General features: G+C 39.2%; 1 non-coding gene across 1 annotated transcript; it reads left to right on the plus strand.

Moving 5' to 3' along the window:
* The first annotated feature begins 7733 nt into the window (after positions 1 to 7733).
* Positions 7734 to 7840, plus strand: LOC120252369. The gene has a single exon (XR_005533904.1). It is a non-coding gene; the product is annotated as a small nucleolar RNA R71 (small nucleolar RNA).
* Positions 7841 to 25161: the final 17321 nt, after the last annotated feature.

Raw genomic sequence — 25161 nt, forward strand, 5'->3', positions numbered from 1 at the left:
TCGGCCTCACAACCCTACTTGCACGAAAGTAACATAAAATCACACATATTAGTGTAAAAACCCGAGAAAAGTAATGCTCAACATAAGGAATGAACGCTTCGCATTCATATCGCACAAGCACTTATCATTAATAAAAAATTAGAAGTCTGGTTCCTTTTTGGGATGCCCTACCAGTACAATTTTTAGTGTAAAAAGATGGTAGAAAAAGCTATCACCCTAGAGTAGTGAAAGCTACTCTTGAGTAGTCAAATTTTGGGTATTACAAGTGTACATTTGATGACCTACCAAGAGAGAAGCCTACCCCTAGGGTGTATGATGCTACTACCCAATGTTCTAGTTGAAATAATGGTTATTTAGTGTTAGGTTAACTCCTGGAGACTTTGGGGCACTCATTTTAGGGTTTGCTAACAAGATCCCCTTGCGTATATCCCGCAAGTGCGCGGGTTTGTTGAACTAATAATCCCGGATGAGCGGGTATCGAATCCACAGGGAATAGGGAATAAAAACACTTAATCCGCTTCTTAGCCATGTGAAAGATCAGTAGTGATAAGTGTGACAATGATTCAATTCTAAAAAGTAAAAACAACAAGTAAGAGAGTACCAGTAAAAACAACAAGTAAGAGGGTACTCGGATAATGCTCCGCCTAGGACAATCATTTCCAGTGCAAGAAACCTCTATTATGCTTCCTAATCAATGCAATGGTGAGTCGTGGAAATCCTTAAATACATAGTCCCAAATCTAAGGTCAACAATGCCTAACTCTATACATGTCCCGGAGGAGAGATTAAATAAACTCTCAACCTCGTACTTGAATATAGTTGCAATGAGCTCTAGGGATTCCAAGTGATAAATCTCTTCCTAATTATTGACCTAACCCTTTGGTCCAAGTGGAAGGTCTCTAACCATAATTAAGCCCTAGATACTAAGATCATCTCAACGCTTCACTCCTTTGCACGCACAACTAAGCCATAGCGGAGGGTCATCCCATAGACCATTCACTCTATTATGGCCGCAAAGAACTCAAGGAACGGAGGTAGAATCTATCATGTCAGAGGGGAAAGGGGACGCTCCTGTACCTCTCGACTCATCCTCTCAACCCTCTCCAACCTAACTTTGTCTAACACTCGTGGTGTGTCACTCACTCACAAAGTTACCAACAAGAACTCTCAACCCTAGTGTCACTGTAGGAGAAATGTTCATACCATCAAGCATTCAAGGTTGGAAATCACAATAAACATCAATTAATGGAAAGCATAATAAAGAGATTCAATGAAACAAATACATCCTAGGATTCACAAATACCCAAGTGCCCATTAGGGGTTTAGCTCTCCATGTAGCTAAGTACAATCAAAGAAATAGAATGTAAAAGCAATGAATCCATAGAGAAACCCCTCGATAGTCGTGTCGATGGTCTTGTGGAAAGTTCTCTACTCGTCGTCCAAAGATTCCCTTGTCCGGTATAGGATACGCCTCAATGGAAGCTCTCCTACAAACCTTCTTCCTAAGGAATGACGATGTCGGACCCATAGAACCTCTCCAAAACCCTAGCCAATACCTCTCAAAACCCTAGCCGAAACCCTCTCTCAAGTTGGGGAAAAGTTGGAGAAAAGAATATTGAAATCAGGGCTGAATCGGCTTTAAATATGGTTGGAATCGGGCGACCACACGGGCCTGTGGATTTTTCACACCATGTAGAATTTCCACACGGCCGTGTATAATTTCCACACGCCCATGTGGATTCTCTGAAATCCTGTTTTCTCGGCTGGCTTGAATAGTGACGCTACAGTACTTTCGCTACAGTGTTCCGCTACCTGGCCTAAAATACTTCCCGAGTCCATACTTTCATTGAGGTGACGCAAACGGGCACATGTTCACGTCGTGGATCGCTTTGCTTCTTTAATGATAGACAAGTTGGTGGAGATCTTGTTCTATGTGCATAAGTCGGAATGCTTGAGTGTGACTGCCCTTGTGCCCCTCCAAATGGTTGTGCTAACTCAAAATACGAGGAGGTTGTCACACACTCTAGCATCTCGCACCCGACCTATGTCTTCGCGTTTGAACCTTAGCAAGATTTCCTCAAAAATTGGTGCATTATGATCCACATTGGCTTCTTTCCTTCATACTCGGCATCACAATCCTACTTGCACAAAAGTAACATAAAAACAGACATGTTAGTGTAAAAACCCGAGAAAAGTAATGCTCAACAAAAGGAAAGAATGCTTCGCATTCATATCACACAAGCACTTATCAAACTCCCCCACACTTAAGCTTTTGCTTGTCCTCAAGCAAAAATTAAACATTCTGTGGATAGATGAAGGAAATATTAGAAGTGCTTGGCCTTAGGTTCACCAAACTGTACAGAGAGAGCATTCTACAAGTAAGGGAAATTTCAAAATTAAATACAAAAAAGTCAAAGCTCTAGCTAAAAACTTGAATAAAAAAGGACAACAAACCCAAAATCGTGTACGTGTGTGAACTGACTCAAAACAACCCAAGGTGTACTCCTCAAAGTTCTAAGTACAAGGAACTTATTTATCTACAAAAGTGACAACAATTTCAAAGATGGTAGTAGCTTCACACATTGTCTAAGGTAGCCCTTTCCAAAGCGGCCGCTAAGGTGGCTTTCACACTTTCGAGGTGGTAGCTCTTTCTATCAGAGTGGTAGCTTTCACTCATCTTATGAGATAGCTCTTTCTCTCATTAGGGCATAGCTAGAATCCGACTTATGAGAGTAGCTTCATACTTCATAGGTGGTAGCTCTTTCCACCCAACAAGCACAAATAAACAATAAAACTATTTTGTTCTTTCTTTTCATTTTCCATTTTTTTTTTCAGAATTTAACATAAGAAACAACTATAACTAGTCCCTTTAACATTGAACATGAGTTTCCAATAGAGTTTAAAGAGTGAGTAGTGCACTGAGTGTAAATCGGATAAAAATTCCTAGAAATTCAAGCAAGAACTAGAGCATGAAAACATTCAATGTTAAAATTTCTCCTAAACTCAAGAATACAATCATTGTAACTAAGCTGAACCGCCATTGGCTATGTGAGCATGTATAACAATCAAAACTAATATAAAAGATATGTGCACTATGAAACTCCCCCCTCCAACACTTAAGTTGTACATTGTCCCCAATGTACACATGCAAGCTCACTCATAATGTATATCAATGAAGAATAAATGTGGGAGAAGCAATCAAAACAATACTCCCCTGACTCCTAGTGTCGCATTTGATAGAGCTAAGTCCTTGGGAGTAATGTTCCGACGGGTTGTGAAGCTCACACTGCCATGTGCCAAAGCACTTTGGCCGTGCCTATGACAAAGTCTCAATTCCCAAGATGACAAGACCATCTGCAGGCATACACGAGGGGGTTCAGTGAAGCTCAAGAAAAACAAAAATCACTCGAGTATATAAAAGATAAAGCAATGAATACAACTCAAACTGCAAAATGAAAATAAACACAAAAGGAGAATCCTTTATGAGTGAACAAGTCTAAAATAAAATGCAAAATAAAGAAAATGCAGAAAAATAAAGTCAAATGTCGGTGTCACGCTCTGTCGGCTCCTCTGCTGTTGTTGGTAGTGGAGAAGCACATGGTGGATCCTGTGGTGCTAGAATAGTTGATGGGGATGCTGGAGGTGCCGAGGGAGCCTTAGGAGTCCTCGGATGCAAGACAAATGATGAGGCGACGTCTCGCTCTAAGATCTCCTTTAATACGTCAAAACGTGCCATGAACTCTGTGTAATGAGTGACCTGCGTAACCCTAATCTCGGCAATCTCTGCTTGAGCCTCAGCCACCTCTGCCCGTATCATTCCCACTGCATTCTCGAGCCTCTCAAAGCGATCATGGGCTCAAGATGGTGAAAACATACGCACGGGGCGTGCATCCTCTGTCGCCGGAGGTGCCTCGATCTTCATCAGTGCTGGCTGAGGCTCGGGGACAGGCTGGGAAGCCTCAGCATGATCACCCTCATCCTCAGCTATCTTTGGAGCTGGTAGCACCAAAGTATAAACCCCTGTCCAAACTCTACGGACCATGCCCATCAATCTCAGTGTCTCTAAACTCAGGGGGATAGGTATACTCATCTTCTCAGCCCCACGAATCGAATCCAAGAGACCCATGTTCAACACTAATCTTGTAATGTAGGGGCCCGAGAAGATCGCTCCCAGTCTAGCATAATGCTCTGATGTCTGATGTACTCTGCCATGATGTGTCCCTAGTGAATCGGTACACGCTGCACCATCGAGTACAAGTATAGAAACTCCTGCCGGCTCAGAACACCAGTGCTGTCACCACGGTCATTCACCGACCTAATCATGATGGCATGTAAATATATGTATGCCGGTCGAAAAAGGCACGTGGCCTTGGACACCCCGGCTCGTACTGACCCTGACCACATAGTACTCTGTAAGCTCTCTGCGTGGTCAAGGCTCCAGGGTAATCAGTCGGTAACTGAGTGTACTCCTCAGTGTCTGTGAATGTCTCCTTATACAAGCCAAGCAGGACTAAAAACTGAATGACGCTCAAGCTATGGTGTTGTCCAAGTGCTCTAAACTGAATGGTGTCCAAACTGTCAATGCTCGCGTAAGATCTATCAAACTCGAATGATGATAGCACCTCCAGTGCAAATTCTTGGATGGCTGGCTCTTTAATCGTCAATCACTGCCTCTAACCACCAGCTGAAACAAGATCCTCGACCTCATCAGTGAGCTCATCTCCCTGCTGTAGATCTATCATTATACTCGTGTCCAGAAATCGAGTCTGTCAAAACCGGAGTCTCGACAGGCGCTCATAGCGAACCTGATGCTCTGGAATCGTTAAACTCTTGCCCTCATACTCAGGGAATGACTCACGCGGCCTCTTATCAGCTTGCTTCTTTGACCAAGGTGCCATAATCTGCAAAATTTGAAACGAAATCGATCAAACAAGTTCATAAACTAACGCTACAGATATCCACACGGTCGTGTGGAATTTCTCCGTGCCCGTGTGGATCCACGGGGCGTGAAAGCCGCACGGCCACACCTTAAAACTCCAAAAATACACAGTAAAATTACCTCTTCTTCGTTCTAAAACACAAATAATCTTTCTAATTGGATAAACGAAGCATATTTCTCTAAATTCGTCAATGGAAACTATGAATTTGCGAAGAAAATCATAAATAGGGCTTACCAACGATATGGGAAGAGAAAATCAAGAACTGGCCGGAAAACCTCGTAAAAATCCCACCAAATTGGCGCTATGAAGTCGGGAAATGATGTGAGAGTGTTTTTATACAACAGGAAGACGTGAAGAAGGAGAGAAACTATTCTGCAGGAATTTACACGCCCCTGCAGAAATTACTCACGGCCGTGCGATATTCACATGGTCGTTCACAGGGGCAGCCGCACGCCCCTGTGCCTTCTCTGGATGAACTCGGAATGCAAATCCACTGGGGTGCAGAAATTCCACACGCCCGTGCGTCTTCACTGGATGCCTTAGAAAAACCTGCAGGCTCTGCAGAAAGTTTCTGAACATGTTTACACACTCAGAGCCTGCCCTAGTATGCGAGTTTTACCAGCGAAAAACATGGAAGAAAGCTCAAACGACATAACTTCACCAATTCCACATGAAAATACACGATGAGTATTCAAAGTTCACAAGAAAATCTCAGCACAAGCGTCTAAAAATCAAGACACCAACACTTAACAATTTATTCATGCAAACAAACTAAACTAGAAGATAAGAAAACAGTAAACACTTGGGTTTCCTCCCAAGAAGCGCTTGTTTAATGTCACTAAGCTTGACGTACCTTGTCTTACCTCACGGGGGTTCATGAATTAAAGTTGCCCTCTTACCCATGGCTTGAAAGCATGATGTGCAAAGTCTCTTGAGGGTAGAAGGTGAATTATCGGGCTTCAGACCACCTAACAATGATTCATCCAACTTCTTCGGTTCACGTACATCTCCAACAGACTTAGAGTGTTTCCAGTGGCATCTCCTAGCCTTCTTCATTTTCTGGAGCACCTTCTTCAAGATCCTAGGGGTAGATGGTACTTCTTCAGTCGCACCAAGCATCATTACTTCTTCATAATCCTCCTCTTGGTCGAACAAACCCTCGTATGGGTCTGGATTGAACATTTCCAGCATGTATTCATCAACAATCTCATCAGTAGTGTCTACAAAGTATAAAGTATCATCGAAATCAAGAGAATGCCGCATGGCTTCAGCAAGGCAGTATGTGAGCTTGTCATCTCCAACCCTCAAAGTTAGCTCTCTGCCGTCCATATCAATCAATGCCTTAGAAGTCCGCAAGAACGGTCTCCCAAGTATCAAAGGTACATCTGTATCCTCATCGATGTCAAGCACTACAAAGTCAATCGGAAAAATGTACTTATCCACCTTGACAAGCACGTCTTCTATGATACCTCTTGGATGTCATACTGTCCGGTCCGCTAGTTGCAAAGTCATCCGAGTAAGCCTAGGCTCACCCAAGCCTAGCTTTTGAAAGAAGGTGTATGGCATAACGTTGATACTGGCCCATGAGTCCGCCAATGCCATTTCCTCACCTAGATTGCCAATATTGCACAGAATGATGAAGCTTCCCGGGTCTTTCTTCTTGTTTGGCTTGTTATTTTGCAATACCCTCAAGCATGAAGCATCTAAAATCACTGAAGCACTTTCCTCCAATTTCCTCTTGTTAGTTAACAAGTCTTTCAAGAACTTCGCATACTTAGGCATTTGGGCCAATGCCTCAATAAAAGGAATATTGGTGTGGAGTTGCTCGAACAAACTCAGGAACTTCTTGTACTGTTCATCCCCTTGGTCATTTTTCAATCTAGAGGGATAAGGGATTCTTGGCTTGAAAGGTGGGGGTGCCACTTCTTTCTCTTTGCTTGTTCCCTCTTCCACCTCTATAACCTCGGGTGCGTGTTCTTTTGGCTTTTCACTCAGAAGCCTACCTTCAACCTCACGACCACTTCTCAAAGTGATCGCCTTCACATGCTCTCTAAGATTGGTTTTTGTATTGCTCGGCAAGCTTCCATGTGGCCTTTCAGAGAGAGACTTCGCAATTTGCCCCACTTAATTTTCAAGGTTATGCAAAGAGGCGGTGTGGTTGCGAAGTGTAGCCTCGACTGAGTCAAACATTGTATTTGCAGATTGTACAAATCTATTCAAGTGCTTCTCTAAGTCATTCATTCGGGTTTCAAAACCTGAGACTCTGTTTTCCACTTGAGGGGCTTGTTGTTGTTGTTGGAAACCCGGTGACCCCATGGCCATTTGTGGACCCTGATTACTCCATAAGAAATTGGGATGATTCTTCCAACTAGAATTGTATTTATTGCTATATGGGTTTCCTTGAGGTCTCATGCCATTACCTACAAAATCAACGTTCTCCACCGAAGAAACATCACCGATAGAGATTGAGCAATCGGAGGGAGCATGTCTTCTACCACACCCAGTGCAATTAGTCACGGCTGCCACTCTATTTGAAGTTAGAAGATCTAACTTCTTACTTAAATTTTCTACTTGAGCCGCCAATGAAGTTACCACATCTATTTCATGGAGACCGGCAACCTTTTTCTTCTCCCTAGCATTCCATTGGTAGCTGTTTAGCCCCATTTTCTCAATTAATTGACGGGCCTAATTGGGGGTCTTGCTACTTAAAGTACCTCCTGCTACCGCATCCAAGAGTTACCTTGTACTCGGATTCAAACCGTTGTAAAAGGTCTGAACAATCATCCACTCTAGAAATCAGTGTTGCGGGCACTTTCTCAGGAGTTCCTTGAACCTTTCCCATGTCTCGAATAGAGACTCCAATTCAACCCGAACAAAGGATGAGATCTCATTCCTAAGCTTTTGTTGATTTTTCCGGGAGGGAAATAGCGGGCAAGAAAAAAGCTTCTACCATCTCCTCCCATGTCGTAATTGATGCTCTAGGTAATGAGTGTAGCCACTGCTTCGGCTCTCCCCTTTAGGGAAAAATGGGAAGGCTCTCAACTTGATAGCATCATCATCGCTCCGTTTATCTTTAGCATATCACACACCTCGAGAAAACTCTCTATATGACTGTTTGGATCCTCATCTACCAAACCGTTGAACTGTGAGGATTGCTGCAATAGGTGGATGAATGCCGGCTTCAGCACAAAGTTCTGAGCTGTGATCGGGCCACGAACGATGCTCGATTGTGTCCCCGACACTGAAGGTCTGGCATAATCAGATAATGTCCGTTGTTACTTGTTATGTTTTGCCATGTTTTCAGATCCTTCCACTTCCAAATCAGCTAAATTAGACTATTCTTGCACAGGCTCTTTCCCTTTTCTTCTAAGTGTACGTTCAAGCTCAGGACCTCCTTCAATCAACATTGAGGAATTCCCTCGGGTTATAACCTGGAGCTGCACCCAAAAAGAAAGAAAAAGATATCAGAACGATGATAGAATAAGAACATATGAAATAGAATGTATGGTGGAATAGCTAAGAAAACAAAGTGCAAAGTATCTCTAAACGCCTATTCCCCGGCAACGGCGCCAAAAACTTGACAAGATCCCCTTGCGTATATCCCGCAAGTGCACGGGTTTGTCGAAGTAATAATCCCGGATGAGCGGGTATCGAATACACAGGGAATATGGAATAAAAAACTTAATCCGCTTCTTAACTATGTAAAAGATCAGTAGTGATAAGTGTGACAATGATTCAATTCTCAAAAGTAAAAACAACAAGTAAGAGAGTACGAGTAAAGAGGGAGGTAAGGCAATCGATAAAGATGGGGTACTCGGATAATGCTCCGCCTAGGACAATCATTTCAAGTGCAAGAACCCTCTATTATGTTTCCTAATCAATACAATGGTGAGTCGTGGAAATCCTTAAATACATAGTCCCAAATCTAAGGTCAACAATGCCTAACTCTATACATGTTCCAGAGGAGAGATTAAATAACCTCTCAACCTCGCACTCAAATAGAGTTGCAATGAGCTCTAGGGATTCCAAGTGATAAATCTCTTCCGAATTATAGACCCTAACCCTTTGGTCCGGTGGAAGGTCCCTAACCACAATTAAGCCCTAGATACTAAGATCATCTCAACGCTTCACTCAATTGCACGCGTAACTAAGCCATAGCGGAGGGTCATCTCTTAGACCATTCACTCTATTATGGCCATAAAGAACTCGAGGAATGGAGGTAGAATCTATCACGTCACAGGGGAAAAGGGACGCTCCTGTACCTCTCAACTCACCCTCTCAACCCTCTCTAACCTAGCTTTGTCTAATGCTCGTGGTATGTCACTCACTCACAAGGTTACCAATAAGAACTCTCAACCCTAGTGTCACTCTAGGGGAAATTTTCATACAATCAAGCATTCAAGGTTGGAACTCACAATAAACATCAATTAATTGAAAGCATAATAAAAGAGATTCAATGAAACAAATACATCCTAGGGTTCACAAATACCCAAGTATCAACTAGGGGTTTAGCTCTCCATGGAGCTAAAGTACAATCAAAAGAAATAGAATGTAAAAAGCAATGAATCCATAGAGAAACCCCTCGATAGTGCGTGTCGATGGTCTTGTGAAAAAGTCCTCTACTCAAATCGTCTAAAGATTCCCCTTGTCCGGTATAGGATACGCCTCGATGGAAGCTCCCCTACCAACCTTTTTTCCTAAGGAATGAGCGATGTTGGAGCTAGTAGAACACTGTCCAAAAACCCTAGCCAATACCTCTCAAAACCCTAGTTGAAACCCTCTCTCAAGTTGGGGAAAAATTGGAGAAAAGAATACTAAAATCGTGGCATAATCGGCCTTAAATAGGGCTGGAATCGGGCGACCACACGGGCCTGTTGATTTTACACACGCCCATGTGGAATTTTCACACGGCCGTGTATAATTTCCACACGCCCGTGTGGATTCTCTAAATTCCTGTTTTCTCGGCCGGCTGTGAACAGTGCTACTACAGTACTATCACTGCAGTATTCCGCTATAGTACCTGGCCTAAAATACTTCCCGAGTCCATACTTTCATTGAGGTGATGCAAATGGGCACACGTTCACGTCGTGGATCGCTTTGCTTCTTTAATAACGGACAAGTTGATGGAGATCTTGTTCTATGTGCATAAGTTGGAATGCTTGAGTGTGACTGCCATTATGCCCCTCCAAATGGTTATCCTAACTCAAATACGAGGAGGTTGGCACACACTCTAGCATCTCACACCTGACCTATGTCTTCGCGTTTGAACCTTAGCAAGATTTCCTCTAAAATCGGTGCATTATGATCCACATTGGCTTCTTTCCTTCATACTCGGCCTCACAACCCTACCCGCACAAAAGTAACATAAAAGCACACATGTTAGTGTAAAAACCCAAGAAAAGTAATGCTCAACATAAGGAAAGAATGCTTCGCATTCATATCACACAAGCACTTATCATTTGCACATAAAGACAAGGTCTTTAAAGTAAAAGTGTAGCATTTTATTGAGCATTCTTGTTTGAACTAACCCTATTTGTTCCCTCTATGTTTAAGGATTTGCCATTCCCCTGATACTAGAAGTAATGCACTCATCTTCTCTTTTATCGAGATATATAAGATTGCTTAAGGACAAGCAAACATTCAATTGTGGGGGGTATTTGATTAGTGCATTTCATATCATATTCACTCACCCTATTTCCATTCATTTACTTGTCTTTTAACAAAACTAGGGGTTCAAAGCGAATTGGAGTGAATTCTGGGAATAACTGAGCAGAAGAATCAAGTTTTTGCTATTTTTCAGGACAGACATGGGCATCGCAAGACCTTGCATTGTCCCCCTGAATACCCCAGTCTAGAGATGAACAAGGAAGTATTCAAGTATGATCGTGCCCTCAAGCCAGACATGGTCTTCACATGATCGTGCATGTTCCACTGAAAATCTCAGCCTGAAGATAGTTTCTTCTAAACAAGGGCAGCAAGATCTGGAAGCTTTTCGCACTACCATGCACAGGCAAGACACGGGCATAGCACAATCTTGTCTTCCCAACCTGAATATTCAAGGCCTATTTCAATAAGAATCCTCATCAAGGACATGGTCATCGCACAACCATGCACAGACCGTGTCAAGCCTGAAAATTGCCATATAACTCCAGATTTCTAGTGCTTTGAGATCATCTTTGTTCAGGGATTCTTTTTTCCACCGGGAGGACGTGGATGAAATAAAAAAGGAGTCTTTACCACACCATCTAGGGAGATCAAGTGCGCGTTGGAGGCACAGGAGAAGTGGGGTTAGCACCAAGAAAGATCATCTTGCATAGGAAGGGGAGAATCATGTCTTATTTCTCTAGATTTTCAATTGTTTATTCTTTCTTGTACTCATCCATGAGGGGCTAATCATCCACGGTGCCCTGGGGTGTTAAACTACAATGTTTTGTATGCTTTGAATAATTGTTTTAAATATCTACAGAGTTCTTTAGATTCTAGTGTTAAATCTTGTGTTGCATAACTTGATGTGTTTGTTTTGCAGAGATGCTTTGGTAAAACATGGTGTATGGATGGCCATAGTTATGATTGCTTATTGTGATAGCAAAACTCAATGTGTTTGGGATGCACAAATACCCTAGCAGACCTTTGTGTATTTGAGAACCATATATGCAATCTTGCTTTAGAGCACACACTAGAACCTTATGATGAACCTAGTAGGCATTAGAAATAATTCAGCATTTTATAACTTGTAGGAATCACCTCGGGGCATTGCTCTCTCATTGTCGAATACTCAACCCTAGTCTACCCATTCCTTCCCTCCATTCTATTTTGTTTCTTTTTTGTTCTTGTTTAAAACCAACCCAATCTTTGTTTAACTAAAGATCGAGGAAAAGCCAGTACTTTGAGTTCAGGTCCCTATGGTTTGACAACTCTACCCCTCGTGAGGTACCACTTTATTACTTACTTGCAACCCGTACAATTGCGGAGGAGTGCATCAATCGTCATACAAGGAGTGTGCATATCATCCACCTTTGAAAGTAACTTTCCTTTGTTTAGTCCACCATAGAGCCATTTATGGTGGCATCTTCTATGGGTAATCTAGGAAATCAAACATCAACAAACAATGATCCACTACTTGAAGTGCCATCTAATTTGTCGATTGAACCAATAGTGAATGAGACTTTTGAATTAGGTTCTGGTGGATTATCGATTGCAGGTGAAAATGTTGGAAGACAACGTCAAACAAGGGGTCCTAGTTTCGGAAGAATCACTGCAGAAGATGCAAATAAAAATGTACTTTGAAAATTCTTGGTGATAGGTAATTTGAAGAAAATTTTTTATTTAGTGTGATATATTCACAAGTGATTTTTTCTTTGTGTTTATTGACTATTTCTTTATTTTTATGCATTTATTGTTTATTAGCTAATTATAACTTGCTACAGTGCTTTTGCGGAGAAACGGGTGTCATCAACTATTGTTAAAATATTTAAAAGCTATTTTACCGCGGTGAGGCCAATGTGGAGAAAAATTCAAGATGATGTAAAAGAAGCTATGTGGAAGAAATTTGGGGTAACTATCAATTAGGTTTATCTTATCTTAACTTGCTTTAATTCCTTAAACCTTAAATCTTATTTTTATGGATGTGACTTCTAATTTTAATGCACAATATTAGGAATAATTTAATTGACCTTTACAAGAGGAACCTAATGTACGAAGAGTATGGGAAAAGACATGTAACGAGTGCTTGAAGGATACATTTAATGGTGAATGAACAAAAGCTATGAAAGAAGCTGGTGTCACTAATATTGTTGATATTAAGAATTGTAAAGGAATGAAAAGGCATTTGATGCCAACTTAAATTTGGGAAGCTTTGATAGATACAATTTGGAGTACAGAGAATTGGCAAAACAAATCAAAGAAAGCATTGGCCAATTGTTTAACTGAAAAGGAAGGAAGTATCATGAAACACACTAGCTGTTCTCATTCATTTCTTGCTATTCACAAGCTAATGGTATATAATTTTTTCACTTCGCTCATGTCATGGATTTAATTTTGTCAATTTGTTATAGACACATTTGCAATAATAAAATTATATGTATAGTCTAATTAAAAACATTTCTTATGTAGTAAGAAGAACTTCAATGACTAATACAATATCCAGGATTATTTGAGAGAACTCATAAACAGTCAAAAGGAAGTGGTGATTTTGTCGCAAATAAATCCAAAGTTGTTAGTGTATGTCAGTCATTAGTAATTTCTTCCATAAATTGTTAATTGTAAGTTCAAATTTTGGTAAACTTAAATCAATTAATTTTTTTTAATGTTTTTCACTTGTTATAGGATAAATATCAATCTATATTATCCGAAAAATATGGTGATAATACTTCTGATCATCCTGAGTTTGATCAAGAAGTATGGATGTCATCAATTGAAGGAAAGATAGCTACGTACACGTGTGTATTTGGGTTTGGCACCATGGTCAATTCTAAAGCAGTATTTGATGCTGCTTCTAGTGCAGTTACATGCACAACTAAATCAGTTTGTGGTCCTTCTACTACTACTACACATTTGGATGTTTCTCTTAATGATGATAGAATTGTGAGAGCAGAAGCTTGAATTATTTGCTGATAATGTGAGTCAAGTGAAGAATGCTGTAGGTGACATAAGCGACTTAAAAAATCAATTTCAGATTATGATGAGTTTCATGATGGAGAAATTTGGATCAAATATTCCTCCACCAAAGTAAATGATTTTAGGTATAAATTTAATCTTACTCTTAATTTTTAGTGCTATACTTATAAATTTCTACTTGCAATTTGATTTGATGGGTTTTAAAATTTCATGATTTTCATAAAGGAAGATATTGAGGCAAGAAGAGAGCAAGCAAAAAAACTAAAGGTAATTACATGTAGCTTTGTATATTAATTTTACTTTTTTTGTTGTTCACAATTGTATTTCTATAGCAATTTAATTTGATGGATTTTAAATTTTATTATTTTTAATAAAGGAAGACAATGGCCAAGAAGAGGGAACAAAGAAAATCAAGGTAATTCAACGCATGTTCATGATGGCTTCTTATTTCACTTTGTTTGTTGGTGACAAATATATTGATGGATTAGAGAATTGTTGACGATGGAATTTTGGTTGTGATGAAATGTTGGATCATTTGTATGGATTATTTGTATTTTTGGTATGAATTGAATGTTGGATCATTTGTATGGATTAATTGTATTTTTTGGTATGATTGAAATGATGGATTGTGGATATTTGATGAGATAATTTTTTTGTGGATCATTTGTATTATTTGTATTTGTATGGGTAATTTTTTTATTTGTGCAAGAAATTGTGCAGATTGTGTAAAAAACAAATTCAGTAGCTAATAGCTATGAAATCAATATCACAGATTAGAGACGGATATTCTGTTGCAAATGAAAAATGATAATTGAAATTCCATTGGAAATGGAAAAATAGCATCTGAAAATTCTGTTGGTAATACATATACTGAAATTGTATAAGAAAAATAATAACTGAATTTCCATTGCTACCAAAAAATAGCAACTGAATAAAGAAAATCCGTTGCTAATAAAAAAACAACAACTGTAATTCAGTCGCTAAAAGAAAAATAACAAAGGGAAAAAATCTCTGTTGCTAATATGAAAACAATAACCAAAATTCTGTTGCTACAAGGAAAATAGCAACCGAAAAAAAGAAACTCAGTTGCAAATAAGAAAATAACAACTGAGATTCCCTTGCTAAAATAAGAATAATATTCTAATTAAACTAAAACTTTCCATTGCTATAACAATAATATTAACAGAATAGTGTGTTGCTAGGCAACACTAGTGAAAGAAATATAGCAACCGAATTTTTGTGAACCGTAAAAGAATGAATATTTTATTTTTATATTAACGAAAGAGTACTTGTGTTTGGCAACGGAAGTGTCCATCCGCTCAACATAAGAAATAACGACTGAATTTGATTAACGACATGGGAATAGCTATCAAAATGATTCCGTTGCTAATTCTGTTGCTAAATATTTATAGCATCAGAAATGTACTTTTTAGCGACAGAAAAAGCCGTTACCTATTCCTGTATCTCTTGTAATGTGGATAATAGGAGACATTGTTTGAGAAAACATAGTATTGGGCTTTTTATTAAAACCCAAAAAGTACAAGACATTTACAAAGGAAAACATATGATTAGAGTTTTGATTCAAAAATAGCAGACATTCCCAAAAGAAAACATGGCATTAGGGTTTTGTTTCAAATATAGTAGGCATTCCAAAAAGGAAATATAGGATAAAGGTTTTGATTCAAAAATAGTAGATATTCTGAAAACAAAAGAAACGATTAGGGTTTTGATTAAAAAAAGTAGGCAATTCGAAAAAAAAGTATTGATTCAAAACTGAAAAATAGGAGATATTAAGAAATAAAAATATAGGATTAGTGTTTTGATTGTAAGACTGTAGACATTACGAAAACAAAACAAAGTACTAGGGTTTTGAAATATAGAATTAGTGTTTTGATTAAAAAAAATGAGATATTCTAAAAGAAAAAAAAACAAAGGATTAGTGTTTTGATTCAAAAATAGGATTAGGGTTTTGATTGAAAACATAGGATTTGGGTTTTGATTAAAATATTGTAGGCATTTTGAAAAGAAAACATAGAATTACGGTTTTGATTAGAAAAGAAAACATAGGATTGGGGTTTTATTTGCATAAAAGAAGGCATTCCAAAAGGAGAACATAGGAATAGGGTTTTGAGTCAAAAATAGCAGAAATTCTGAAAAAACAAAATAAAAATTTAGTGTTTTGATTCATAACTGAAAAATATGACACATTGAGAAAACAAAAACATGGGATTACAGTTTTGATTAAGAAATAGCAGACATTACTATAAAAAACATATGATTATGGTTTTGGTTGAAAAATATTAGATATTACGAATAGATGCACCCTAGGTCTCTCACAACATGGAAGCAGACTTCTGAGGCATTTGTTGCTCATTTTTTCCCCCTGCTAAGATCACCAAACTCAGAAGAGACATCTCCTATTGTGGCCAATTAGAATCTGACTCCTTATACGATACATGGGAAACATATGAGATGTTGAGGAAATGTCCTCAGCATGGAATTGTTAAATGGATGCGAATCCATATCTTCTATAATGGACTAAATACTTCCACCAAATAAATGCATGTTATAGCCGACGGAGGTTCATTGTGTAACGAGCAACTGAGTGAGACACAAAATATGATTGAAGAGATGGCAAACAACGCGTATCAATGGAGTTTGAAGAGGAACAAACCGGTGAAGACCACCGGTATTTATCAAGTGGATGTCATCACTACTCTTGCACTACAAGTAGAAGCAATAACTAAAAGATTGGACACCATGCAATATACATCTTCAAGTTCAGAACCTATTCACGATCATTCTGGCAACTTATTTGACCCAAGATATTCCTCCTTCATTGATGCAAGTGTAGAACAGATTGAACAAGTGGACTTCTTTGGTCAGAACCGTCACTATCAGAACAACCCATTTAGCAACACATATAATTCCTTATGTAGGAATCATCTAAATTTTCTTGGAGTCAGCCGGGACAGGGATAGTTGGCTCAGCAGCAGCATCAATACAAGCATCCACCTCAGATTGCACAATAATCATAGTGCTCATCCTTGTCAGAACCTTCCAACAACCTCACAGTTTACTAGCTAAATATATCAAGAGTACTGAGACTCAGTTCGCAGATAATAATGAGATGATCAAAAACAGCAATGTAACTATGGAAAATTTGGAACACCTGGTAGCCCAAATGTCTAAGCTATTGGAGGAAAGGCTACCGGGGACCCTCCTGAGCAACACTGTAGTGAACCCGAAGGAATCACTGAAGGGTATGAATTTATAAAGTGAGAAGCGGCTACCAAATTCTATTGAGAAGGAGCCTAAACCGGAAGTTGCAAAACCCATAGTGCGCACTGACAAAGACAACACCACAAAGGATAAAAATTCAATCACAAACTATCAACTGAAACTTCCATACCCTGTAAAGGCACTGAAAGACCAACAAGATGAGGAGTACAAAAAATTCCTCGACATGTTTAAAACTTTGCACATTAATGTCCCATTTGTAGAATTCCTTGCTCAGATGCCGACATATGCCAAATTCTTGAAAGAACCACTCACCAACAAAAGGAAGTTGGAGGACATGTCCTCTGTGATACTCAATGAGAAGTGTTCTACTTTAGTATGCAAAAACCTTCCCACGAAGGGGAAAGATCCAGGAAGATTCATCTTTCCTTGCACAAATGTAGGTTTAGTTGATGAGAAGGCCCTTGCTGACCTTGTGGCAAGTATTAACTTAATGCCCTACAAAAGTTTTCAAAGACTTGGGCTTGGGGAGCTTAAATCCACCAACATGACTTTACAGTTGGCAGTCAGATCCAACCGAAGACTAAGGGCATAATTGAAGACATTCTGGTTAGAGTGGACAAGTTTATATTTCCTGTGGATTTTGTCATTTTAGATATTTATGACAAGGTTGAAGTGTCGTTAATATTAGGGTGGCCATTTATAACAACTTCCAAAGCTCTCATCGATGTCAAGGATGGCTGAATAACACTTCGAGTTGGTGACGAAGAAACCACTTTTTAGACTTCGTGACTCCATGAAGGCATACAATGGACTTCGATGATACATGTTCTTTTGTTGATGTTTTTGATAAGGTTATCCCTTATTTTTGATGCGAGGGAGACATTCATGAAAAGATGAACATCTTTCGATCTGTTAGAGGATACACTCTTGGATGATGAGAAACATTAGGGGGTAGTAGAAGAAGCTCAAGGTTTTGATTTGGTGGCCAACAAGGATACAAAACCACCAACAAAACGGATCTCCAAAGTAAGAAAGTGGTCGAAGAAAGTTACATCTAGGAAGAAGAATCCACCCACCTCACCACCAATGCCACACAATCATCGAGCATACTGCTACTTAGACATTTGGTGAGGTCCATTTGATTAACATACTATTACCATATACTTGCAATTGTGTCACAGGTGGCCAAGAGAGATCTCAATTTCATGAACCTCCTTAAGCACAAAATAGGTATGTCAAGCTAGTGGCATTAAACAAGCATTTCTTAGGAGGCAACCCAAGTCATTTTTTCTTTGTTAGTTTTGTTTGTTCGTTTTTCTCTTGTTTGACTGTTATTTCATTTTTAGGTCATTGGTCATCTTGTCACATGTTATCTGCACTCTCTTATGATTTTCTCAGTATCCCTATGATTTGGCATTCATTCCGATATTGTTTTACTTCAGACCATGTACCTTGATATTTATTAGGGAGGGAACAACTTTTGTTCTTGAAAATTTTTTGGCATAACATGGTAGAACATTCCCATGAGCGTGTCGCTGATTTTCACTAGCAGCAAATTTTAAAATTATCTAGGATAAACATGGGCTTGACACGAGCGTGTCAGGGAGTGATACATTTTCTAATCACTTGCCACGAGTGTGTCACGACTATTTTGTATTTTAATCACTCTTCTGCACACTCAGTGACACGGTCATGACTAACCTGTTTTTTTCTTACTCTAACCCTCACGATCTGGCACACACGTGTAACGTGTATGTTCGGGTTCCGCCGTTTCCTTTTAAAACCCTAACACCCGACGACCACACCCTTTGATCGCATCTCTTCTCCCGCAACATTTGACTCTCCCTCTCCTCATTAGGCCTATAAAGTGTAGTGTATTCATTTGTCAGTTTCCATCGCTGATTTTCCTCAGTGATTTCTTCTTTTTCTTCATATTCCTTTCGAATCCGGTAAGTGATCAGCATTTTCTTTTGTGTATTTCAGAATTACAAGGTTTAGGTTTGCGATTTGTAACTCCTAGAGATCATTTATGAGATTTACTTCACTTTAGATAGCATGGTTGTTTGAATTGATGGTGATTGAGCGTCGTAGTTCTTTTCGGGATGATGATCGATGCTGACACAATCATGTAATTCCATATGACACAATAGTGTCATTGTTGGGCACTTTCTTTTGACGATCACCCGCTATCATAAGGGGCATGGTTCTTTCGTGCTCCTAACTGACGATTGTGTCCTACATGATTTTTAATGTTTTGAACTAATTTGTTTCACTTGTTCCGTGCGAGACAATGCCAAGGGAAGAATATCAACTGAGGGCCTTCTAAGAGTCATGGAGCTAATGCCTCATCCGCAAGAAGCGAGAATCTGGACACACATTCTATACTCGGCACTCGTGTTAGAGCGATACACCCATCTCTCTCGTCCGGCCTTTTGGTGAATCAAGAGAGATAGATTGGGATGTTTTACATGAGATAGGTCTGTAGCCCGAAATGCAGTAATTATTATGTGGTGTGGTATGGCGTTAGCTATTTCTGATCACCGACAATACCTATGAGCGATGGCACTTTCGAGGTTTTGTCCACATTCGAGCTATCGCGAGCCACTATTACTTTTCACCATCTTTCGACTTCATTCGGTTCGAGTGTTTTCGATGCGTTACATCGTATCGACCTCATTGAGTTCTCCATCCATTTGGAAAGCTTATATGAAGTCGAGTTTACTTGCACACTGCCTATGACACCTGCTACCTCCCGGACCTGCAGGGGAGTCACTTATTAATTCCTCGCGATGGTTGAGTTCATAGTCCAGGCTTATGATCGCCCTTAGACCAAGGCTACGCCTCTCTTGCTCCCCAGTGAGTTTGCACTACATCCATTCCTACTCGGTAACACTTTGACAGGTTGCCACCGTAGCACAGGCATTGTCAGTTTATGAGATTTTGATTTTCTGCTAAGCATGGTGGACGGTTTTCACATGCATTTTGGGATACTGAGGCTTGTATCTATTTCTCATCGGGGGACATCTCCTTGTGTTGGTGATTTTTGGGCGCTCTTGAGGGACCGGAGAGATGTGAGTGGTAGGAGGCATGTCTCTTATATCCCTTGAGATGTTGCGTTCGATGAGGATGGTGCACAGGGTTTAGATGATCCGAGGGACCGAGTATAGGGTCACATCCACCGATGATCTACCCTCTGCTTGATGCGATACCCTTAACCCTCCATCATTGGCCACCTCTTCACATCCGCGATCACGGTGACCTCCTCATAATCCTGAGCTGATTTTTTTGTTCATATACTGCGTTTCAATGGCTAAAGCGGGCGTGATGCGCATTCCCGAAAGCACTTGTGGATGCGGTTATCTCCGAACCCTATCTTCCCTTCTGCGGCTGCTCGAGATGTTGGCGTGAATACTATAGATTTGTGGGATTTGGACACCTCTACACCCCTCGATTGATGATTCCAGCTTTGAGAGTGTTGCTTTCTAATTCAGCTGATCCTTGTTTTTCTTTATTTTCTTTTTAGTACCCAGTGTTTGTTTTCTTTTCATCTTTTCTCTGTAGTTTTATTGTAGCAAGGTGTCCCTTGTTGCATAGACATTTTGGTTTGTTTTGCTTTCTTATTTACTACATTATTGTTTTGCTACTTATGCATGCTTCCCTTGTGTCCCACATGTTTTCTCGGGGATTATGTGGGTGCTTGGGTTGGCGACACATGAGGCGGCACCATCACTCTCCGTGTTTGGATTTGGGGAGTAGCGCATGTGAGCGGCACCATTTTTCTTTCCATCTAGGGTAGACACTTAACCCTTTTTCCTTACCTATTCCTCGTTATATTGCATCTCTTATTTACACTGAGGACAATGTAATTTTAAAGTGTGGGGGAGGCTTGCATGCTTATGGCTGATGAGTGCATTGCTTATGATGATCTATGATTTATTATTGGCGATTTTTAAACCTAGGGTGAACAAGTTTGTGTTAGTAACCATTGTAGTGAAATCATGACTTGGTTATACTTCCTTAACCTAAAATCCTTTTCATCCATCCCTAATTATGGTTCACCACGTCCTTGTGTTAAGTCATTGTGTTAAAAAAAAAATTGAATGTCGGATTCCTTTTTAGTAATGCCCTACCAATCATTTTGTAAAGTTTTGTTTTGTGAAAAAGATGGTAGAAAGAGCTCTCACCTTGGGATGACTGAAAGCCACTCTTGAGTAATCAAATTTGGGCATCACAAATGTACATTTGATAACCTACCATGGGAAAAGGCTACCTCTAGGATGTATGAAGCTACTACCCGATTCGGTATTATTCCGTTTTTAATCTCTCTTGTGAACATGGGAACATAAGTTAGGGAGTTTTCAAACACACACACACACCACACAAGGTTTTTGGAAGTAGGAGTATAGTTTTTTATTGTGCATTCATGTTCTTACTAACCCCGTGTCCCCTTCATTTGAAATTTTCACCATCTTTCTCCGAGATCGGAAGCATTGCACTCATCTCTTTTTGTTATTGAGTATCTCAGTGATTGCTTGAGGACAAGCAACAACTCAAGTGTGGGGTATTTGATGAGTACACTTTATATATATGTTTTTAATGCCCCTAAGTCCATAAATGTACTTATTCTCAAGCTTACTTATATGCATATCGCGATGCTATTCTTGGTATTTTTGTTATGTGTGCAGGAATAAGGGGGCTTGACATAATTTTTACTAAAATTAGGAAGAAAACGAAAGAATACTTGGAAAGGGCTTAAGTACCAAAGCTGGATAGGCTCGTGTCCTCCTACTGAATATTTCAGCCTGATGTGTGTCATAGTAAGAATTCTATGTAGAAGGGTGTTCTCAAGATTGACATGGTCTAGACATAATCATGTTTTGTGCCCTTTGAAAAACTTCAGCCCGAAGATAATTTTACTGCGAGAAGAAGTGACAGCGTTGGGTCGCTCCTGACACATTCATGATCTCACCACCACATGGTCGAGACATGATCATGTCCCTTCTTCTAAATATTCCATCACGAGGCCCTTGCCCATTTCACTCGAGCATTTCCACTGACACAACCACGGTCCCGACACGCTTGTGCGCCGACCGTGTCGTGCCTTAAATCTGCATTTTTAACTCCAGTTTCTAGGATTTCATTTCCATCTTTGTCCAAGGATTTTCTTCTCCACCATAAGGACATTGATGAGAGCAAAGATCAAGCTTATCCATAATTTCTAAGGCAACATGAGCGAGTTGGAGGCACGAGGGAAGTGGTGCTTGCACTTCGAGCTTGACAACAGAAGCAAAACTTGAAGAGAAGGGAGTCATGTCTTCTTTCTTTAGATTTATTGTTATCTCCTCCATGTTGTACCCTGCCACCTATGAGGGGCTAGCTAGCCTAGGTGCCCCGGGATGGGAACTATGTCACTTTGTATGCTTTGAACACTTGTAGTTTTCTTGATTTATGCAGTTGTTTTGGTTCTTGTGTTAAATCTTGTGTTGCAAAAATTGATGTATTTAATCTTTGTAATTGCTTATGTTTTCCTTTCGGAATGTTTACTATTTTTGAATCAAGGCTCTAACCTCTTGTTTTCTTATAGTAATGTCTCCTATTTTTCATTCAAAACACTAATCCTATGTTTTCTTATAGAATTGTCTCCTATCTTTCAAGCAAAACTCTAATCCTATGTTTTCTTTTTGGAATGCCTACTATATTTGAATCAAAACCCTAATCTTATGTTTTTTTATTTATTTTTGGAGTGTCTCCTATCTTTCAATCAAAACCCTAAACCCTAATCCTTATTTTCTTTCCGTAATGCCTACTATATTTGAATCAAAACCCTAATCTTATATTTTTTTTGGAGTGTCTCGTATCTTTCAATCAAAACCCGAATAATCTATTTTCTTTTGTTAAAGTTTCCTATTTATTAGTTTTGAATCAAAACCCTAACCTATGTTTTCTTTTGTAGTGTCTCTTATTTTTCAATGAAAACCTTATTCCTTTCTTTTCTTCTAGATATCGCTGTTTTTTCGAATCGAACTCTAACCCCATGTTTTTATTTTGAAGGTGTCCTATTTTTCAGTTTTTGAATCAAAACCCCAAATACTTTGTTTTTCTTTTTTGAAATGTCATATTTTTAATCAAAACCCTATCCTATGTTTCTTTTTAAAAACATCTCAAATTTTTAGTCAAAACCCTAATTATTTGTTTTTCTTTTTGAATGTCTCATTTTTAATCAAAAACCTAATACTATGTTTTCTTTACATAATGTCTCCTATTTATCAATTTTGAATCAAGACCCTAATCATATGTTTGTTATAGCAATGTTTCCTATTTTACAGTTTTGAATCAAACTCTAATTTTTTTGATTTTTTTTTGGAATGCCTCCTATTTTTAAATAAAAACAATAACCCTTTCCTCTATTTTCTGAATGTAAATTATTTTTGAATCAAAACCGCAATGCTATATTTTCTTATAATAATGTCTCCTATTTCTCAAACAAAACCCTAATCCTTCTTCAGCTCGGGTGAACTTCTATCAAGTGTGATCATACCAATACTAAAGCAATAGATCCCATCACAATTTCAAAGTTAAGCAAGCTTGGGCGAGAGTAGTTCTAGGATGAGTGACCTCCTCCAAAGTCCTATTGTTGCACTCTCCATCTACTTTTTTTGTTACGTGGTTTATTTTTATAATTTTATTACTTTAAAAATAACAATAATAATAAATAAAATGAAAGACTAACATATGTTTTTAATCAAAATTATAATCCAATGTTTCCTTAGAGTAATATCTCATGTCTTTTGTTTGAGGAATCTTTGCTAATTTTTTATCAAAACCTTAACACTAGTAATCTTTTCTTAATAAATCCTATTTTTGAATAAAAATATTAATCCTATGTTTTCTTTGGGAATGCAACATATTTTTGAATCAAAACCCTAATATTAAGTTTTATTTTGGTAAAGTCTACCATTTTTGAATGAAAACATTAATCGTATGTTTTCTTTTCGTAACGTCTCATGTTTTTTAATCAAAACCCTAATCCTAAGTTTTTTTGGAACGTTCCAATTTTTTAATCAATACCCTAATCTTATGTTTCGAAGAAATCCACATGCCCGTGTGGAATTTCTATAGGGACGTGTGGAAATTCCACAGGGGCGTGTGGAACATTCATAAGGGCATGTGAATTCCCGATTCCAGCTTATTTGAAGCCGCGATTCAGCCCGATTTCAGGATCCTTTTCACTATCTTATCTCCAACTTTTGAGAGACTTGCACCTAGAGTTTAGAGAGGTATTGGCAAGGCTTTTGGAGTGGTTCTACGACTTTGCCACCATGTTTCTCTTGGAAAATAGCTATTGGGAGAGCTTTCGTCAGCACCAATCCAGCAAGGTGTGCCCTAGGCTTGACGAGGGGACCTTTGGAGAGGATGAGACTACTCAACATGACCATCGGCGTGACTACCGAAGGGGGTTTCCTATGGATTACTTGTTTTTACTTTCAATTTTACTATTGATTGTATCTTGTTCTATGGAGAGCAAAATCCCTAGTGGGTACTTGGATTTGTGAACCATAGGATGTACTTGTTTCATTAACCTTCTATTATAATTTCCTTTATTAATGTTTTTATTGAGTTCCAATTTTGAATGCTTGTTGAATGTTTTCTCCCTTAGAGTGACACTAGGGTTGAGAGTCCATCTTGTTAGCCTTTGTGGATGAGTGACACACCATGAGGGCTAGACAATGCTAGATTGGAGAGGGTCAAGAGGGTGGAGTCGAGAGGGTGAGTCAGAGGTAGAGGGCGTCCCTTTCCCTTTCTGATGTGATTTATCCTACCTCCATTTCCTAGAGTTCTTTGCAGTTATAATAGAGTGAAGTGCTAAAGGATGAACTCTGCTTTGGGGCTTAGTTGTGCGAGCAACAGAGTGAAGTGTTGAAGTGAACTTTAGTATCTCGGGCTTAATTGTGACTAGGGGCCTTTCGCCTGGACCAAAGGTTTAGGTCTACATATAGGAATAGGGTTTATCACGTGGAATCCCTAGAGCTTCTTGCAACATTGCACAGTGTGAGGTGTTGAGACTGATCGAGTTCTCCACCGGGGCATAGTGTAGAGTTAGTCACGGTTGACCTTAGGTTTGGGACCGTGTATCTTAGGATGTCCACAACTCATTGAGCATTAGTTAGGAAGCATAATAGTTGGTTTTGCACTTGAAGTGATAATCGTAGGCAGAACAATATCCGAGTACCCCACTTCTTATCGATTGCCTTTCCTCTGACTTATTTGTGCCTCTCTTTCTTATTTCTTTTATTTTGTCTACATTACATCTTATCAACACAATCATTGTTTCATCTTCGCTTGGTTAAGTAGCAATCTTGTTG

Source organism: Dioscorea cayenensis, chromosome 20, assembly GCF_009730915.1.
Source record: "Dioscorea cayenensis subsp. rotundata cultivar TDr96_F1 chromosome 20, TDr96_F1_v2_PseudoChromosome.rev07_lg8_w22 25.fasta, whole genome shotgun sequence".
In the NCBI taxonomy this organism is placed as follows: Eukaryota; Viridiplantae; Streptophyta; class Magnoliopsida; order Dioscoreales; family Dioscoreaceae; genus Dioscorea; species Dioscorea cayenensis.